Source organism: Myotis brandtii, unplaced genomic scaffold (assembly GCF_000412655.1).
Source record: "Myotis brandtii unplaced genomic scaffold, ASM41265v1 scaffold321, whole genome shotgun sequence".
Classification (NCBI taxonomy): Eukaryota; Metazoa; Chordata; class Mammalia; order Chiroptera; family Vespertilionidae; genus Myotis; species Myotis brandtii.
The window spans coordinates 164657-176054 of NW_005362314.1; the positions used below are offsets into that span (position 1 = coordinate 164657).

The 11398-nt window shown below is 48.7% G+C and overlaps 1 pseudogene; it reads right to left on the minus strand.

Annotated features, from left to right (window-relative positions):
* Positions 1–13: 13 nt before the first annotated feature.
* On the minus strand, positions 14–875 carry LOC102244046 (annotated as a pseudogene).
* Positions 876–11398: the final 10523 nt, after the last annotated feature.

Consider the following 11398-nt stretch of genomic DNA (forward strand, 5'->3'; position numbering starts at 1 on the left):
GTTTATTGGGGGGTCAGTCAAAGGGGGAGCTGGCTAGGGTGGGGTAGGGCAGCAGCTTGTCTGGCCCCCGAGAAACCCAACTTGAGTCCAGAGCCTCTACAGCTTTGAAGCCAAAGTTTTCCTCCACCTTTATCTGCACGGGGGCCAGCTCCGGAGTCAGTGGGACTCCTGCCCGGTGCCCTTCCCATGGCACTCTCCGCCTCTAACAACTGCTGGGCCCCTCGCCAGGGCCTGGGCTGCTGGCTTCTACGGGCACTGGCATCCTCCTGGGTGGGGACAGCCCCTCTTTCTCCGGAGGCTCATTCTCAGCGTTGCCTGGGGTGGGGGCATCTGTGCCCTGGCTGCCCTCGTCCTCCAGTAAGATGGTGAACTGGCTGGCCCGGTAGTCGTCGCTGTAGGAGTCCAGCACCCTCATGAGGAACCTCCGCTCCTGCTGGAGTCTCCGTGTTATCCTCTGTACCTGATGGAGCCTGTTAAGGACCCGCTCGTTCACCTGCTCGATCTCCCTGCAGCACCGACCCAGCGCCTGGTACTTCCTGCGATTGAGTTCCAGTTGGCACCGCCGCTGCCGGCCTTGGGCTGCCTCCTCCTCTTCGTCTTGCTTCTGAGGCTGGAGCTGCCCAGACCCCCAGACACGAACTCCACTACTTCGGTCTCAAGCTCGATCTCCAGGATGTGACCACCGAACAGCGGAGGCAGCGCCAGCTCTGAGCCGGGAGGTGCTGAGAACTCCTCAAAGCCCACGGCTGCCATGGACCCCTCTCTCTGCTCCAGCTCCATTTCTCCCTGGCTCCCAGAGCAGAACTTCCAACCTTGCAAGCCTCTTCAAGTGCAAAATGACAGGCCCCATCGGATTTCATGGCCAGGCACCCAGGCCCCGGCCGCTAAGCCTCCTGGGAGTTGTAGTTCTCTATTTCCCACTCGCCTCCCTCGCCCCACCCCCACCCAGAGTCCTGGCTGAAAGGCCCTGCTCGCTGGTCTAATGCCTCCGCCAGGCATCTGAGTCACCTTCATCTTTATTCCTGTCCCAACACCACGCCATCTGACCATGGAGACTCTCCTCTTGGGAGGCCCCTGGGTCTCCTTCTGGGTCTCCTTCTGGGGCTGGGGCTGCGCCCCCACCCGGGCACCAGATCGTGTGCCCCGGCTGCGACACAGCCCTGACCCCTGGGTCTCCTTTTGGGGCCTGGCTGCATCGCCCCGGGGGACCCGATCACATCCCCAGGCAGCCACGCAGCCCGGCCTCTGGCCCCGCCTCTGGGTGTTCTCTGATCACTGGTTCTCTGATCACCGGCTTCTCCGATTACTGGCCCAGGGCCGGCAAAGGCGGCCCAGTTCTCCGATCACAGAAGCTGGCAAAGGCGGCCCGGCTTCTCCGATCACAAAGGTGGCCCGGTTCTCCGGCTCTTGGCTGCCACCTGGGTTCCATCAGCGGCAGGCGGCTTCTTCAGTCCTTCCCCTTTCGCCTCCCATCATTGTGCCTATGTATGCAAATTAACCGCCATCTTTGTTGGCGGGTAACCGCCTTGTTTCTTGGCAGTTAATTTGCATATCGCCCTGATTAGCCAATGGGAAGCATAGCGGAGGTACGGTTAATTACCCTTTTTGTCTTTTATTAGATTAGATGGGAGCAGCTTCACGGGGAATGATCAACAATAAGCTGGGTATGTGGTGGTACCATAGAAGCCCAAGGTAATAGAAGCCCAAGCCCTTGCCATAGGAATCTTGGCACAAAAGGCTGAACTGATAGCCCTCACCAGAGCCTTAGAATTATCCCAGGGAAATAATGTTGACATATACACTGACTCTAAATATGCCTTCATGGCATTCCATGCCCCTGGGGCAATATGGAAGGAAAGAAAGCTCTTAAAATCTGGGAATAAGGACATTAAATATGTAAAAGAGATTTTAAAATTGCTAGAGGCAGTTAATCTACCAAACCATATTGCTTAAAGCACTGCCCAGGACACTAGAAGGACAATTCCCAAACAAGCCAGGGAAACCAAACTGCTGACAAAGCAGCAAGACAAGCCTCCCATGGGTGACCACTTCTTGGGACTTTAATTCCCCACCTGGACTGGTCGGAATTTAAACCACATTACTCAGAATGTGATGAGCAATGGGCCCATGAATGGGGATTCACTAACTCTAATTCTATGTGGAAGATCTACACTCATGGTATGATCTTACTCCCTGAAGCTCTAGTATATCCCATCCTCAAACACCTACATGAAGGAACCCATTATGGAAGGGATGCTTTAATGGACCACATTAGACCACATTCGAAGGATTCTCATTTACAAAAGGCCATTCAGAAGATTATCTAATCCTGTCAGATATGTACTAAAAATATTCCTAAAACAGAATGTGCTCCAACAGGAAAAGAAATACAATATAAAGGAATATGCTCACTTGAGGACTAGCAAGTTAACTGACCTTACACAGATGTTTAAAACCATATGAGTTCCTTTGTTTTTACAGCAGCGTAGTATTCCATTGTGTAGATGTACCACATTTTTAATCCACTCATCTGCTGGTGGGCACTTAGACTGTGTCCAAATCTTAGCTATTTTAAATTGTGCTGCTATGAACATAAACAGATCCAGAGACAGAGAAGCATCGATCAGATACTCAAACCTCAGAGGGAAGGTAGGGAAGGATGGAGGTAAGAGGGAGAGATCAACCAAAGGACTTGTATGCATGCATATAAGCATAACCAATGGACACAGACACCAGGGGGGTGAGGGCATGAACGAGTACCTTAATCAATAAATAAATAAATTAAATAAATAAATAAATAAATAGTAACTAAAAAAAACACCATAGGAAACTTTAAATTTTTGTTAGTTTTTGCAGACACTTTTTCTGGATGGGTAGAGGCATACCCCACTAAAACAGAGAAGGCAACTGAGGTATTAAACTTCTACTCAAAGAAATAATCCCTAGGACAGAAACTACAGATTCAGTGGAAACTAGATGCATCCTGGAGACCCCAATCAATGAGGAAGACTGAGAAAATGAAGCATTCAATAAAAAATCCATTAGCAAAAATATGCCAGGAAATATTTGAAATGGGACCATACACCCCCTATTGCCTTGCTTCAGATTAGGGTAGTGCCCCCAAAAGGGCTTTAAATTAAGCCCTTTTGAAATAGTTTGTGGGAGATCCTTCACAGTTTCAGTTTTAGAAACACCCCTTTTAGAATTAGAATATGAATAAAAAATCAAACACTATACAACATTTAGGGCAAATGCTGACAACTTAGCACAAGTTTGCTCATTGTAGGACCATCTACCTGTCTGACGAGCCCTGATACCCGTTCCAGCTAGAAGACCAATTCGTAACAACCAGGAAGACTCAAGGTCCTGAACAGCAGTTAGCCAAGCAATGGACTGGCCCCTATGACATCCTACTGATAACACACTCTTTTGTAAAGCTCACAGGAAGCACCACACACAGATAAAGTGGGTACTGCCTAAGGAGGATTCAGATCTTGCTGCTGCTGTTTATACTGCAAGGGAAAGCAGGACCTGCACTCTTGAAAAATATTTAAAATTCCTCTTTCAGAAAGGTACAGCGCCTCCCACAGCAAAGTGACTTTTTTATTTTTTTTATCATTTTTTGGCAATTGCTATACTTTATATTCATGCTTGGACTGATAACGCCTTTGTCCAAATTTCCCAGATAGTGGCTTCCTGGTTAAATTTATCCTGCTGTTGTGTATGCCACCCAAAGCCCTGCTCAGGATTAGATCATGGGGATCTTTTAGTCTCCCCAGTTTCTGATTTCACTACAATGCCCCCTGCACTACTAGGCATATCTCTCACTAAACTCTTGATCGTTTGTCTGCACAATAGGTCTTACTTTGGAAGCCCATAGATAACACCATCTCTTGAAATATGAAGCAATCTATCAGCTTTGTTCAGCATTGTCATCTTCTAAACACCGTGTATACCACCTTCCAAAGACAGCAATACTTCTTCCCTCCATTCTTGACCCCTTCTTCCTTTAATAGATATCAAGAATCTCTGGACTCGGGGATAGGTAAGACTATACTCTTTGACAACAAAAAGGAACTACAGAAGATGAGACCTCCATCCTGGATTACAAGGGTCCAGAGTTTTAAAGAGGAGAATGGTTACCATATACAGCCATAAATTGGAGCTCACGTCTGCAGAGGGATGGGCCATGCAGGGCCTGCGCAGAGGATGCAGGTACACCAGGATCCAGGGATGCCCTTCAGACTCCAATTGACTTCCCTGGATGTGTGAATGCCATATCCAGATCAGGAGGTGTTCTGAGGGCTGCAGCCTCTCTAGGCTTCCTGACGGCAGGTCCTACTGCAGACAGTCAGAGAGCACCGAAAAAGCTTCCCATTGGCCATGATGGATCAGGGGAAGGTTCTTACACCCAGAATGACAAAAGCTAGAAAGATTAATGGACAGGGCTGGAATGGGCCAAAAGCTAGCAAAATAATTGGATAGATTTAAAAAGCCCTCTCCTCCTATTCCTATAAGACTCTCAGATTTGAGCAGGAAGGGATGATGGTCTTTGAGATGGGAGTCCATCATTCTCCCAGGTCATGGCACCTGAATAAAATCTCTTTCCTTTTGCACCAGAACCTGTCTCAGGAGTTTGGCTTTCATTAAGGCAGGCAGCCAACCATGCGTTTTGGTTACATGCCTGCTGGAATGTTGTAAACCTGATGACCCACCAGACCTCTTTCAATGGGCTATTTGGAGTAGTCAGTCTTCTTGTAAGTCACAGGGTCCACTCAGTTGAAGCAAATGAAGGGAAGTGAATGAAGGCAACCATGGAGGTGTGTGTGTGTGTGGGGGGGGGGGGGCCCTAGGGAGCTGCAACATATGGAGCCATGCACGACCATTACAGGTTGGCAGGGCCTAGAGAGGAAGCAGAGTTGACTGGGCAACTTTGTTGTTGTTGTTGTTGTTGGTGGTGGTGGTGTTAATCCTCACCAAGGATATTTTTCCATTGATTTTTAGAGAGTCAAAGGGAGCAGAGAAGAGAGAGAGAGAGAGAGAGAGAGAGAGAGAACATGGATGTGAGAGAAACACATTGATTGTTTGCCTCCCCCTCATGTGCCCAGCTGGGTCTGGGGATCGAGTCGGCAACCCAGGTGCCCTTGACTGAGAATCAAACTTGCAACCCTTTGGTACACAGGCTGACATTCTAACCACTGAGAAACACCAGCCAGAATTGACTGGGAAAATTTTAATAACATGTACTTTCATCAAGTTTCACAAATGGTTTTGCAGGGGTTTAGAAGCAGCACGTGTGTGTGTGTGTGTGTGTGTGTGTGTGTGTGTGTGTGTGTGTATACAACAGTGTGTTTCCCTGGGACAGTCTTTTCAGGCCCCCACTTCTTCCACCAGTGGCGTAGCCTTGAATAAAGGGACCCCCACCCCACCCATCCTTAGTGTTGGATTGAGGGACCCAACTGGGGTCATTGATTCCTCCATACTTTCTCTGGGATCTTGCACCTCGTAGTTCATCCATAAATCTCTGTGGAGTAAATGCTTTAATGAATAAATACATTAATAATTGCAGCAAATAAGGAAAAGTATTTGTTTATATGTAAGAGAGAAAATAAAAAGGGAAAAGCCAATAAAAGCAGATAGAGAAACAAAGGCATTGAAGTGTGGAGCTGGTCACAGCAGAGCCAAGTATGCTGTGCTGTTGGAAGGATCCGAGATATTCTTGCTTACCAGAGGAGGTGGCCAGTTTGAAGTCTTGCTCCAGCTCCTTCTCTGCCTCCCCTGCCCCTTTTGTTCTAGCTCCCAGACACACTCATGTCTTCCCTTTGGTCTCAACATGCCAGTGGTTTCATGTCAGTTGGCCCTTACTCATGCTCTTTTCTCTATGTGAAATATCTTGTCTTGTTGACCTTTATTAAGATCAAGTCTTCTCATTCTCTCTGCTGGTTCCCACTGCAGCCACCCATGTGCTTTCACTCACTTCCATGGTTTGACTTTGCGTTCTCCTCTCCCATGGGCTCTTCCAGGATGGGAGCACTGACTAATTCTTCTTGTAGAAATTCAAAAAGTTTGTTGAATCATATTGAAGATTAGATGTTTAAAGTTCTGGTGTCTCAGATAATTGACTATTGAGGGAGTTAACCCCTAAGGGTCCAATATCTTTGATGTTTTCTTTCAAATGTTTAAGACCTAAGACCCATAAATGCAGGGAACTGGCTTAGCTCATTTCAGAGGAATTTGCCCAATGTTATACCAAGATGCCTTATAGGAAAGAATTATGTGTCAACAGTAGAAACTTCTTGAGCCACTAAATTGAACATGCTGGAAGCCCAAGGCTACTCATGTCAATTGTTTTTTCTTTTTTCTCTCATTCCCTGACTGTAAAAAAAAAGTCAATTATTGTCTTTTAATTTAAGATAGTTTCCAACCTTCAGGCAATTAAGTTCAGCCTATATTTCCTGAACCTGTGCTCGAGTCAGGCCCATGCTGGGTGCTGAGCTTCCATTTGTGTGTTCAGAGGTTTCTGCTTCCAGTGTGAGACCTACTTCCAGCAATGGGGCTGCTCACCCTCTGGTGGGGGAGGTGGTAGCTGATGGTTTCAGGGTGTCCCAAAAGGCCAGGGTGCCTGGGCCAAGTCTAGGAGGCTGAGGATGGTTGCTGCCTGGAGGAGGCAGCATGGGTATGTGCTGGACACAAAGCTCTCTGGCCTCAGAGAGACAAGGGTTCAAATCCTGGCTCTATCACCTGCTGGCTGGATGAAATAGCTGTTCTCCTCTCTGTACCTTGACTCGATCATCTGTAAAGAGGGTGAAGGTAATGGAGTGCTTAGCATGAAGCCTCATATCATGTGGGACTGGGGACACAGGGCTGTGTTTATTATGAAGTTGTCTGGGATTATATTACTGAGTGGGCATGGGTATACTGTAGATGGAGGCCACATGCTCAGCCTGTCTCTGTGACCTGTTCAGTATCTTCCTTTTCCACCATCATGTATGTCCCTCTTCATACAGGAGCCCAGCTCTGCTGCCAGACCTCTGTGGAAAGGAAAGCCTGGTGGGTCCGGAGTGGGCCCTAAGGTGAAGGGCAGTGTCTGAGGCACATCCATCCTTTGAGCTTTCTGGTGCTTGGGTTTCAGGGGAGGCTGAGAAGCAATCCAAATGGACCTCAAGGACAGTGAGGAAGAGGCCAGAGCTGGAGAGGTTTCTGGAGACAGTCTCACTGGTATGGCAAGGACTGCAGCCAAGACTTTCCCACCAAGGAGCCATCAGGATCCCAGGGCTTGGCTTCATCTTGACTACATCTACTCACAGGCCCTATCTCTCCTCTCCCCAGAGTCCAAGCACAGCTCTGACCCAGCTGGGGAACCCTGCCGCCCTCTTCTGCCCCCAGGTCCTGGGATTCCTGTTGGTAGATCTTAAGCCATGCTGGTTACCAGGGTGGGTGTTGTGGTTGCTGCTGCTGTCCACACTGGGGCTTCAGGGACTGTGGCTTCCCAAGATAGGCCTCTGAGAGCAGCTGTTAGTTATGGAGAAACTTTGTTTACAGATAGAAGCACTAATTAAGACATTTGAAAGTCTTCTATATTTCTAATTCTTTCTTCTTTTCCTTTATGTAACAGAGAAGATCCTGCCCCGTTCATCACCAGCTGGTCTAGTAAACATCTAGAGACTATAAGATTTTATTTTAATTGCCTGAGCCTCAGGATTGTGGAAGCAAGATAGTGGGGGAAAGGCTCTGAAATGAGACTGGAAAGAAATGGCTCTTGGAGAAAAAGTCACTTGGAAGCGAGTTGTCTAGTTACTTTGATTGTCTGAGCAGTTTAGAGTTTTTGACCCAGACCCAGGAAAGATTGAAACCAATTTAAAGGAACAGATGGGCAGAGCGTAAGCCACCCGCCTGATGGGAAGGCAGGTTTGAGTCAGTCAATTAAACACATTTCTCCTTAATAAATGTGGCAAAACTGTATGAAAATATGTCTTATTTTCTAAGTTCCATGAATCAAAGGCTGGCAAGAGGCTGGAGAGGCAGGAGCTGTTTGCTCTGTGACGACATGCACAGCTCCTGACTCCAGCTCTGGGTCTAACTCACAGAAGGCACATGGTCTGCTTTCTAGAACAGGATGCTGACCAGCTGGAGAGCAAGGGCAAGCTGTGGGTGCTATCTGCATACTAGCAGAAGGGAAGGGTGCTGGCAGCAGCTGAGGTGTGGCCGTCAGCAGACATGGAACCAGTTCAGCACTGTGGCACCCACCAGGGTGAGGACTTGTAGAGCCTGCCCTGAGCCCAGGACTTACCCTACAAATGAGCCTGAGGGCCTAACTTTCCCAGAGCAGACTGAGGTGGGTGCAGAGGGTCCCAGCAAGAAGGCTGAAGCTGGGCAGCTTCTCCTGTGGCCTCCTGACACCAGGGTGGAGGGGCCATGCCTGGTGGTAGCCTGCTCAGCCAACACTTGAGGGAGTGGGGGAACAAGACCATTCAGCTTTCCTGGGTTCAGTAGCAGGGCCCAACCTGACTTGGCTCTTGGACAGTTCTGGTGCCTCAGCCAAAAAGTCTGGCATGTTCTGGAAGTGCACATCCCTGGGGATGTCACTGCCCAGTGGAGGGCAGGAGCAGTATGTCCTGGGGCCCTCCATGGGACCCCATCCTTCCTGCTGTGAGCACTTCCTGGAGAAACCCTTAGGCCTCCCATAAGGACTCTGGTCCTACAGCTCTAGGAGGGAGGGCTGGCTAGACCTCTGTCCACATAGCCCTGGGATGGGTGCTGGATGCCCTGGGAGTCAGGCTGGGAGCGGGGTGACAGGTGGGGCTGAAGAAGCAGGACAGAGAGAATGCTGCTGTGTGGGAGAAGCCAGTGGCATGGTGTCCTGTCCTGCTCAACGCCCACCCCTGCAGGTGGCATTTCTCTTGGCTCAGCTGGAAGAGTGCCTTCTAGGCTGTATTAAAAACTAGGATCCAGCCCTGCTGGTGTGGCTCAGTTGGTTGGAAGGTCTCAGGTTCAATTCTTGGTCAGGGCATATAACCAGGTTGCGGGTTCAAACCCTGGTTGGGGTGAGTACTGGGGGCAACTAATTGATGTTTGTTAGTTTGTTTTTTCTCTCTCTCCCTCTCACTTCCTCTTTCTTTAAAATCATTAAAAACGTATTTTCAGGTGAGGATTAAAAAAATTACTAGGATCCACCATAAATGCTATTTCCCTGTCGTACCCCACAGTATGTGCATTTATGGCCAAGTACTTCCTGGGTTGAGCTGCACAGGTTCATTGAAGGAGACCACATCTGTCCTGGTGTGTCTAATGAGATGTGAAGACCTCTCAGGATCAGAGAATTAGCAGAGATGGTGCCTTCAAATTTTCAGTGGAGAGTTTTCTGCCTAATTTTTGAGTCCATGGGCCAAGACATTTCATGGCAAGGGACTAGCACATTAGGTTTCATCTTTTGCAAACCTAAATTGAGTGTTGGGGACAAAATTCTCCTATGGAGGAGGTGCCAGTCCTTCTCCCCAAATTTTGGTTGGGAAAAGGCTGATGAGGTGGGTGAGATAGGGGCCAGGCTGTGGTGCTCAGTCATTGGGTCTATAGAACTTGAGTGGGGACATGGACAGTGGCTACCAGGAGTCCAGACGAAGCCTATCTGGCCAGATTAGGACTCTGAATAGAAGGATGTGAGGCCATGTAAGTTCATTCTCAGAGACCCATCCCTAGCAGGCTTAAGAAGGAAAGTGAGTCCGGAACATCTGGGCCAAGGGCTCCCACACTGTTAGCAAGGGTTGGTCCTCCAGTCCTCTCTACATCTTCTTCCACAGGGACATGATCCCCAAGCAGGACCTCTGGAGCTCTGCCTCCTCTAGCTTACTCACCCCAGTGGGTAGACAAGCCTTGCTGCCTAGAACTTCCCAGGAAATGTCCCACCAATAAGATTAATCTCCTAACTGGGACCACTGGTCATGCTCATCCTGAGCTGGGGGATGGGGTCAATCACACTGGTGACACTCCTATGGAAGTCAAGGGCCATGGGTACTAGTAGATCCAACGCAAAGTCATCCTTGAGCAGACACTCAAAGCCTCCAGAACATCTGGTGCCCATTTCCAAAAGCTCACTGCAGGTCAGGCCTCCAGGGGCCCATAGGGCAACCAGGTATGCAGGGAGAGGGTGCCCTTTCTGGAAGACAGGCAGCCACTTTCTAAATGCTGGTGGCTCCCACCCCCCAGGACAATGTCAGCATGGTCAGGTGTCTATGGATCGAGTGGCCTGAAGGCCATGTACTTTCCTGTAGGTATGTGTGACAAGTGATGGAAGGTCTGAAACTCACAGACACATATGTGCTCTCATTTCTCAGCTCACAGACCCTCCAAATAGTTTCTTTGTCTTGGCATTCTTTCTTCTTTTGAGATCCCTGACACAGCATCCTGCCATGTTTCTTTCTACTCTTATTGACTGCTTTTTCTCAGACTCTCTTTCTGCCTCATCCTCCTTTATACAAGCCTTAAACTGGACCTCACTCCTTCTCTTTTTCCTTCTCACTTTAAACCATCCCCAGGCAAAGCTGTCCAGCATGGCTGTGAGACCATCTGTAAGCTGATAACCCTCAACTCTCTCATGAGCTTTGGACTTGCCCACTTGACATCTCAGCAGATTCCCAAATTAAACTTGCTTTTCCCTCTCTCACTGCTTCTCCTCCTGTCTCCCTGAGGTAAGCAAATCCACTAGTTGCTCCCTCTAGAAACCTGGCACAGGCCCACACCAGCCACTTCTGTGACCTGCATGGGGATTACCACCTGGGGGCTCAATGCTGTAGTGTTCCCAGACTTTGCATAGGCATAGCTCAAAGCATATTTGCCCTGGGATAGAGCTAGCCAGGGTCATAACTCCTGGCTCTTATTATCTGTACCAGATAATAACCTCCAATAGGCACCAAGAAGAGGGATTCTGAGTGCATAGAGCTGAGACAGGAGAAAGGAATCCAAAGGATTTGGGGCTCCTTGGTACCCAAGCAAGGAGATATTAATATTGAAGTGCTGGCTCTTTCCCTTACCCTTATTACAGAGGCTGAATGGGTAGACCAGGGAGTCTTCCTGGACACCTGCTTCTATAACTGCTCACACCTAAACAACCCCCATGTCCTGTTTATTTTACCTCTCAGATAGATCTCAAATCCATCTTTGTCCTCCTCTTTACTATGACCTTCTGGGTTAAGTCATCCTTCTCTCTCTACTGGACTCTGCAGTAGCCTCTATCTAATCTCCTGTATCCTCTTTGAGTGTGTTTTCCACTCAGCAGTGAGCACAGTTAGCATTTGTGTTGTGGAGGAACAGAGCTGTCTTGGTGTCCCAACAGGACCCAGTGGATGAGCTTTGCTTCTAAAGGCAGATTTCATGACACTGGATGGTGGAGATTATTGCTGCT